This window comes from Bos taurus, chromosome 24 (genome assembly GCF_002263795.3).
Source record: "Bos taurus isolate L1 Dominette 01449 registration number 42190680 breed Hereford chromosome 24, ARS-UCD2.0, whole genome shotgun sequence".
NCBI lineage: Eukaryota > Metazoa > Chordata > Mammalia > Artiodactyla > Bovidae > Bos > Bos taurus.
In genome coordinates this window covers 25951714-25960230 of record NC_037351.1, presented here as the reverse complement: position 1 = coordinate 25960230, position 8517 = coordinate 25951714, and positions in this window count along the sequence as shown.

The window sequence follows — 8517 nt, the reverse complement described above, 5'->3', positions numbered from 1 at the left end:
GTGAGTCTAGAAAGCACTGACTGTAGGAACTTCCAGACTTAACTCGCAGAGTTTGGATTCATATTGGAACAGGCCCAGTATTTTGCCAGGTCGTCAGTGTGAATTAGAATAAGACCCCTATTTATTAATAAGGATTTGCTGTGTGTCTACTGGAAGGACTGATGTTGAAGCTGAAACTCCAATACTTTGGCCACCTGATGCGAAGAGCTGACTCATTGGAAAAGACCCTGATGCTGGTAAAGATTGAAGGCAGGAGGAGAAGGGGATGACAGAGGATGAGATGGTTGGATGGCATCACCGACTTAATGGACATGGGTTTGAGTGGACTCCGGGAGTTGGTGATGGACAGGGAGGCCTGGAGTGCTGTAGTTCATGGGTTGCAGAGTCGGACACGACTGAGCGACTGAACTGAATTTAACTGAACTGATGTGTCTATCACACTGCCTGGAAATGTGAGAAAAACAAAATTTGTAGGGGAAAACACTTATGCCCTAAAAAATGCTTACAATGCTGTGAAGTGGACAAAATGCCTATGTTTCAAAGAGAGAACAGAACAAGAAATATATGAAAGAAAGAAAGTGTTAGTCCCCAGTCATGTTCGACTCTTTGCAATCTCAGGGACTGTAACCCATGAAGCTCCTCTATTCATGGAATTCTCCAGGCAAGAATACTACAGTGGGGTCCCATTCTCTTCTCCAGAGGATCTTCCCAACCCAGGGATCAAACCTGGGTCTCCCACATTGCAGGCAAATTCTTTACTGTCTGAGCCACCAGGGAAGCCCCATGAAATACATGAGCACATGCTAAATATTGGTCAGAATTTTAGTTTTCCAGCATTCAGAGGAAGGACATTCACAGAAGAGCAGGACAATCAGAAAACCAGACCACCAGAACATCTTAGCCAGTATTAGGTGACCAAGCATAGACACCAACATGTTCTTCAAGCCTAGACCAAGGACTTCAAGCACAGACCAAGAAAATGGCCCTGAAATCAAAGTAAGTGTGTATTAAAACAAGGATAAACAAGTTAATGCCGCCTCACTAACTATAAGTGAGATGGAGGTTCAGAAAGAAAGTGTATCTTGTAAATGGAGAATCGAAAGATAGAAAGGAATTAGATAAGCGAAAAGAGGATGCAGAACATCCGATCTAAAAGAGGCACGCGAACACAGCGCCCCACCCTTGGTTGCAGTTACTTTCCTTGGATTCCAACCTGTGCATATCAAGACCCAATTGTCCTATGTCATTTTATTTAAGGGACTTGAACATCCACAGATTTTCGTATCCTCAGTGCTGTGAGTGGGGCATCCTGGAACCAGTCCCCCTTGGATACCCAGCAACAACTGTAAATTTGAACAGAGAACTGACCAAAATGGATTAGTGTTACCGGCTAGAATAGGTAGGACCAAACTTATCAACTGATAATTAGCGTGCCCCTTCTTTGTATCTGGTGCTTTTCTAGGTTCTCCAGGATTACAGACATGGCCTCTTCTTAAAGTGTGAAAAAAAGAAACAGATGAGAAAAATTATAACACTGCATGATGTAATAGGAGCTCTGAACAAACGTCATGAGAGTACAGAGAAGAGAGAGTCACTTGGCACAGTGGATAGGAAAGCAGTCCGTTAGATTTGGTGCGTCATAAAGGAGGAGGCGCTGTTTGAGTGGCTCTTGAAAGATGAAGTGAAGTTAAGCAACTAAAGGGATCCAAAGGAAGAACAATCTTCAGAGAAGTTTATAACCAAAACCAAAAACAGTGTGACGAACAACGCTTATTCAGGAAGTGATGAGAAACTCCCCGGATGGAGGAACTTGAAGATGTAACACGTAAAGGATCATTAAAAAAAACTGGGAATTTCCATCCTATAGAAGAGAGGATTCAGTGGTGATATTATATAATAGTTTTTCCAAATATTTATCCCATGGGGAAAATCTTACACCTGAATTTTTTTGTTGTTCATGTTGATATGTTTTAGAACAGTTTCAATCTTCTAGAAAATTTTCAAGAAGAGTACAGAGTTCCTAGACACTCTACACTCACTTTCTCCTACTACTATCTTACATTATTGTGCTACATTTCTTATAATTGGTGAGCCAAGATTGATATATTATTATTAACTAAAGTCCATACTTTATTCAGATTTTTCTTTAGCTTTTATTTTGCTTCCTTTTTCTGCTCCAGCCTCCCATCAGGAGGCTGATGTTATATCATATAATATTCAGTAAGTACGTCTTCTTACGTTCTTCTTGACTGTAGTAGTCTCTTACATTGTCCTTGCTTTCAATGACCTTGACAGTTTTAAAGAGTACTGGTCAGAGACTGTGTGTCCTACGGGATTTGTCTGATATTTTTCCCATGATTAAATTGCAGTAGAAGTGCCATTTTCATTACGTCATTTCAAAGTACATGCTAGCAACATGACATACTTTACACTTGTTTTGGAACATGCTGAGAAGCAGATAACATTCAAAAGGAGATGGTTATAGAGAAAGCTTTAAATACATTAGTCAGAAGGACTCAGGATCAGAGAGAATGGAGTTCCTTGCCTGAGTTCACATGGCTAGTAAGTGGCTAGACCAAAACCCAGACTCAATTGATTTTAAGTTTCTTCTTCCACTTTATTAGGTTATAATGGATTAAATTAAATGAATAAATGCTCATAACATTACCGCCAGGGATGCATGGAAGGCGCGTGTCCTGGTTCTTTATACCCAACTATGCACATGTCTTCCAAAATCTGCTCTCAGAGACATCACACTGGTAGCTTGAGATCAACAATGGTGGGAGTATTTACCCCACGGCAAACATCATAGGCACTAAATCAACATTTTTTCAAAAATATATTTTTCTGGAGAATTGGTTGTTAAACAACCAACTGGGATCAGTTCAGTTCAGTTCAGTCACTCAGTAGTGACCGACTCTTTGCGACCCCATGAATCGCAGCACACCAGGCCTCCCTGTCCATCACCAACTCCCGGAGTTCACCCAGACTCACATCCATCGAGTCAGTGATGCCATCCAGCCATCTCATCCTCTGTCATCCCCTTCTCCTCCTGCCCCCAATCCCTCCCAGCATCACAGTCTTTTCCAATGAGTCAACTCTTCGCATGAGGTGGCCAAAGTACTGGAGTTTCAGCTTCAGCATCATTCCCTCCAAAGAAATCCCAGGACTGATCTCCTTCAGAATGGACTGGTTGGATCTCCTTGCAGTCCAAGGGACTCTCAAGAGTCTTCTCCAACACCACAGTTCAAAAGCATCAATTCTTCGGCACTCAGCCTTCTTCACAGTCCAACTCTCACATCCATACATGACCACAGGGAAAACCATAGCCTTGACTAGACGGACCTTTGTTGGCAAAGTAATGTCTCTGCTTTTGAATATGCTATCTAGGTTGGTCATAACTTTCCTTCCAAGGAGTAAGCGTCTTTTAATTTCATGGCTGCAGTCACCATCTGCAGTGATTTTGGAGCCCCCAAAAATAAAGTCTGACACTGTTTCCACTGTTTCCCCATCTATTTCCTATGAAATAGGATGGGACCAGATGCCATGATCTTTGTTTTCTGAATGTTGAGCTTTAAGCCAACTTTTTCATTCTCTTCTTTCACTTTCATCAAGAGGCTTTTGAGTTCCTCTTCACTTTCTGCCATAAGGGTGGTGTCATCTGCATATCTGAGGTTATTGATATTTCTCCTGGCAATCTTGATTCCAGCTTGTGTTTCTTCCAGGGATAACATTGATTATTTATTCTATTTGTTTTTTTTTTTTTTAGACTAGGACAGTCTTACTCTATTTCCGATTGTGAGGGGGCGAAAAGTGAAAGAAGATATATCAATATGTTTCACTTTCTTGTAAAGAATTAAAACAAAACAAACATGTTGGTGTCTAAGTAAAAAATCTAACTACAGAAGGCCTAAAGATTCAAGTGAAAAACAGCTGCAGGTAAAAGCAAAGAGTTCAGCAAAAAAGGAAAATAGAGAAAGAAACTCTGTGGGTTCTTGCCCCTTTATTTTGTCATTATTTTCATTGGTGATGATGCTGTTCTGTTCATTTTTGTTTGTTAAATCTGGAAATTCTAGTATGTTTGAAGCAGCGAGCTTGAAACCTCAATAAACTTGAGGTTTATTTCCTGAATACAAGTTCCGAAGAAGTCTTTCTCTGTGAAATCCATACTTCTAGAACTCCATGCTGATTTAAGAAGTACAAATGTGCTTAATAGATACTGTAAATTAGAATGCTGCTTATAACATTGAAACTGTGAAAATACAGATGCAATTCCTTCCTTCTCACCCCACCCTAGAAACTTAGTTGCAATTTGAGTCCTGGCTGAAAGGCACCTGTCTAACAAGAAATACCTTTTGCAGAATCTCACTGGGCAGAGTCACTTGAAAAGTCTAGTCAGCAGAATGGAGCTTCCTTCCCAACCCCAGTTAGTGATGAAAGTGTTAGTCGATTTCTCTGTGATTCCATGGACTGCAGCTTGCCAGGCTCCTCTGTTCATCCAATTCTCCAGGCCAGAATACTGGAGTGGGTTGCCATTCCCTTCTCCAGGGGATCTTCCCAACCCAGGGACTGAATCCAGGTCTCCTGCACTGGTGGGAGATTCCTTACCAGATGAGACACCAGGTATTACCTCCCAAAGGAGGATGAGGACGAGGTGTTCTGACAGGGGGGACTTGAAGGAAATTGAAGGAAAGTGCTTGATTGTATGCATTCTATATTCAATGTCAGACTCTGAGAATGTCATTTAAGAATCCCAAATTCATGTGGATAGAACATGGTGATTCAGTCAGTGAAGAAAGTAGCATCTGATTGCAAAGCAATTTTCCCTAAAGAAAAATATCATTTAAAAAACTCTTCCCAGTGTTTAGAGATTAAAAATACACAAATATTTTGCCGCTATTTGGTTTTATTTATGTTGTGGGCATCTGTGACTGTGTGTGCATAAAATGAACATGGCGAATTGGTCCTTGAATGCGCTGAAAGGGATGGATGGTTAGTTAAACCAAATACCCATGCACAAACACATATGCAAGGAAAAGGTAGAAGATTTTAAAAGAAAAGCTTTGTTTTTTCAATGAGAGGCAGCAGTAAGATGGATCGGAGGGAATTTTGTCATCAGACAAAAAACAGACCAGTTGAGCTTGTTAAGCATTTTTATTGGACTTCTCCTGTGTTTCTCAAACTTGGCTGATTATCAAAACACCCAGGGTGCTTGTTAAAAGCACAGATTCCTTTGGTCCACTTCAGACTTAAGGAATCAGATTCTTGAGGGAGTGACCAAGGAAGCTACATTTTTAATAGTTGCCCTGGTGATTCTGATGATTAGCCAAGGAGGAGAAACACTGCTTAGGTCAGGGGTTCTCAACTGCCACCAGTTATAAAGTCAAAAAAAAAAAAAAATTACTGATGTCTGGGCCCCACCCCAGGCCAATTAAATCCAAATCTCTGGGATTTGAGCTCAGATACTTAAATAAACAAAGAAACCAAAGATATCCTTCCAGGTGATTTGAATGTGCTGTCTAGAGTGAGGACCACTGGCCAATCTAAATAAGCTAAGAGAATCCTCCCCTAACAAGAACTAACAAACTTTTCACAAGAAATGCCTTTCGTCCAATCTGTGGATATCTTTAGAAATTTAAAATAAAAGGTAGCAAATTTGGGGCACTTCTGCATGTTTTGATGACTACAAGAAATGAGTCTATTTCTTCCTCTTGTCATTTCATGTATTAATTTTTAAATAGAGAAAGGGAAGGTAGAGAGGAAGAAAAAGTGGATTTACTTCCATGCACATTCTGAGTATTTAAAATCTCTGAGGACATCTCACTCATTCCCCAAACAATTTAAACCAGAGCATACATAGCAACTCACTCCAGTATTCTTGCCTAGGAAATTCCATGGACAGAGGAGACTGGCAGGCTACAGTCTATAGGGTTGCAGAGTCAGACATGACCAAGCGTGCATGCACACACACACACACTACCCTATGTATACAAATATCTGCTTGCTATTTAAGAATTTTCTCTTTATTTTCATTACTCAGCCTTGTAGAGAAAATTTTCTTCTTTAATTTTAATAAGGTCCAATGAACATTAAAATAAATAAAAAGTGACTCAGGGCTAAGATCAATATTATTGGAGAAAACTTTCTTTAAAAAAAAAAATGTTTCTTTAAAATTTCCAGTTTAGACTGGTTGTGAATCCCAAGTGTTACTTATGCAATAAAACATAGAACTAATGTAATTATCAAGAACAAGATACAAAGCTGCAGATTTACCTATAAAGGTTTTCTTTGAAAAGTCAAGAGAAATGTCATGCTTTGTATTTACCAAATTAGGAAGATTTAGCTTGCTTTCATATATTCTAATTAAAGGGCTCTATGAAACAAAGTACAGCATTTTTTAAAGTAAATCTTTTTTAAAAAGTTTTTTTGGTTGTGTGAAATGTGAGATCCTAGTTCTACAGTCCGGAGAAGGCAATGGCACCCCACTCCAGTACTCTTGCCTGCAAAATCCCATGAACGGAGGAGCCTGGTAGGCTTCAGTCCATGGGGTCGCTAAGAGTCGGACACGACTGAGCGACTTCACTTTCACTTTTAACTTTTCATGCACTGGAGAAGGAAATGGCAACCCACTCCACTGTTCTTGCCTGGAGAATCCCAGGGACGGGGGAGCCTGATGGGCTGCCGTCTATAGGGTCGCACAGAGTCGGACACAACTGAAGTGACTTAGCAGCAGCAGCAGCAGCAGCAGCAGCAGCAGTTCTACAGTCAGGGCTTGAACCTACACCCTGTGCATTAGAAACGTGGAGTCTTAACCACTGGACCACCAGGGAAGCCCCGACCTTATTTTTAGAGCAGGTTTAGGGTCACAACAACACTGAGAGGAAAGGACAAAGAGTTCCCACATACCTCCTACCCCCACACATAGTAGCTTCCCCTATTTGCAACATCCCCACCAGAATGGAACATTTATTACAACTGAGGGAATACTGATAGATCATTGTTATCCAATGTCCAGAGTTCACATTAGAGTTTATTTCTGGGTATATACTGTATGGGTTTGGTGAATGTGCATGTAGCCTCCATTACAGTGTTGTACAGAATAGTTTACCTACCCTAAAATTAGGCTGTGTTCCACCTATTCATCCTTCTTCCCCACCCCAACCTTTGCGGACCACTGATCATTTTACTGTCTCCACAATTTTGCCTTTTCCAGAATGTCATATAGTTGGAATTACACAGTATGGAACCTTTGCAAATTGGCTTCTTTCATTTAGTAATATACGTTTAAGTTTCTTCATTGTCTTCATGACTTGACAGCTCATTTCTTTATAGTACTAATTAACAGTCCATTGTCTGAGTGTATTGCAATTTGTGAGTCCATTCGACTGCTGAAGGACATCTTGGTTTCTTCTAAGTTTTGGCAATGGTGAATAAAAATGCTATACACATCTGTGTGCAGGTTTTTGGGTGGACATAAATTTTCGGTTCTCTTAGGTAAATACAGAGATACAATTGCTGGATCATATGAGTATGCTCGTTGTTGTTGTTTAGTCACTCAGTTGTGTCAGACTCTTTGCAACCCATGGATTGTACCCCACCAGGTTCCTTTGTCCAAGGGATTTTCCAGGCAAGAACATTTATGCATGCTCAGTCACTTTAGTTGCGTCAGACTCTGTGCAATGCTATGGACTGTAGCCTGCCAGGCTCCTCTGTCCATGAGATTTTCCAGGCAAGAATACCGGAGTGGGTTGCCATTTTCTTCTCCAGGGGATCTTCCTGACACAGGGATCGAACCTGTGTCTCCTGCTTTGGCAGACTGTTCTTTACAGCTGGGCCAACTGGGAAAGAAACTGTTAAGCTGCCTTTAAAACAACTGTATCATTTTGTTTTCCTTTTATTCCACATCCTTGTCAGCATTTAGTGGTGTCAGTGTTCCAGGTTTTAGCCATTCTAATAGGTATGCTGCTGCTGCTGCTAAGTCACTTTAGTCGTGTCCAACTCTGTGCGACCCATAGACAGCAGCTCACCAGGCTCCCCCGACCCTGGGATTTTCCAGGCAAGAACACTGGAGTGGGTTGCCATTTCCTTCTCCAATGCATGAAAGTGAAAAGTGAAAGTGAAGTCGCTCAGTCGTGTCCAACCCTCAGCGGCCCCATGGACTGCAGCCCTCCAGGATCCTCTGTGCATGGGATTTTGCAGGCAAGAGTACTGGAGTGGGGTGCCATAGGTGTGCAGTGGTATCTCATTGTTATTTCAGTTTGCATTTCCCTGATGACATGATGTGAAGCATATTTTCATATGCTTATTTGCCATCTGTATATCATCTGGAGAAGGGAATGGCAACCCATTCCAGTATTCTTGCCTGGAGAATCCTGTGGACAGAGGAGCCTGGCAGGCTACAGTCCATGGGGTTGCAAAGAGTTGGACCGGACTGAGTGACTAACACACACACACACACACACACACACACACATCATATTTGATGAGGACTTGAGTTCTTTGGCCCATTTTTTAGTT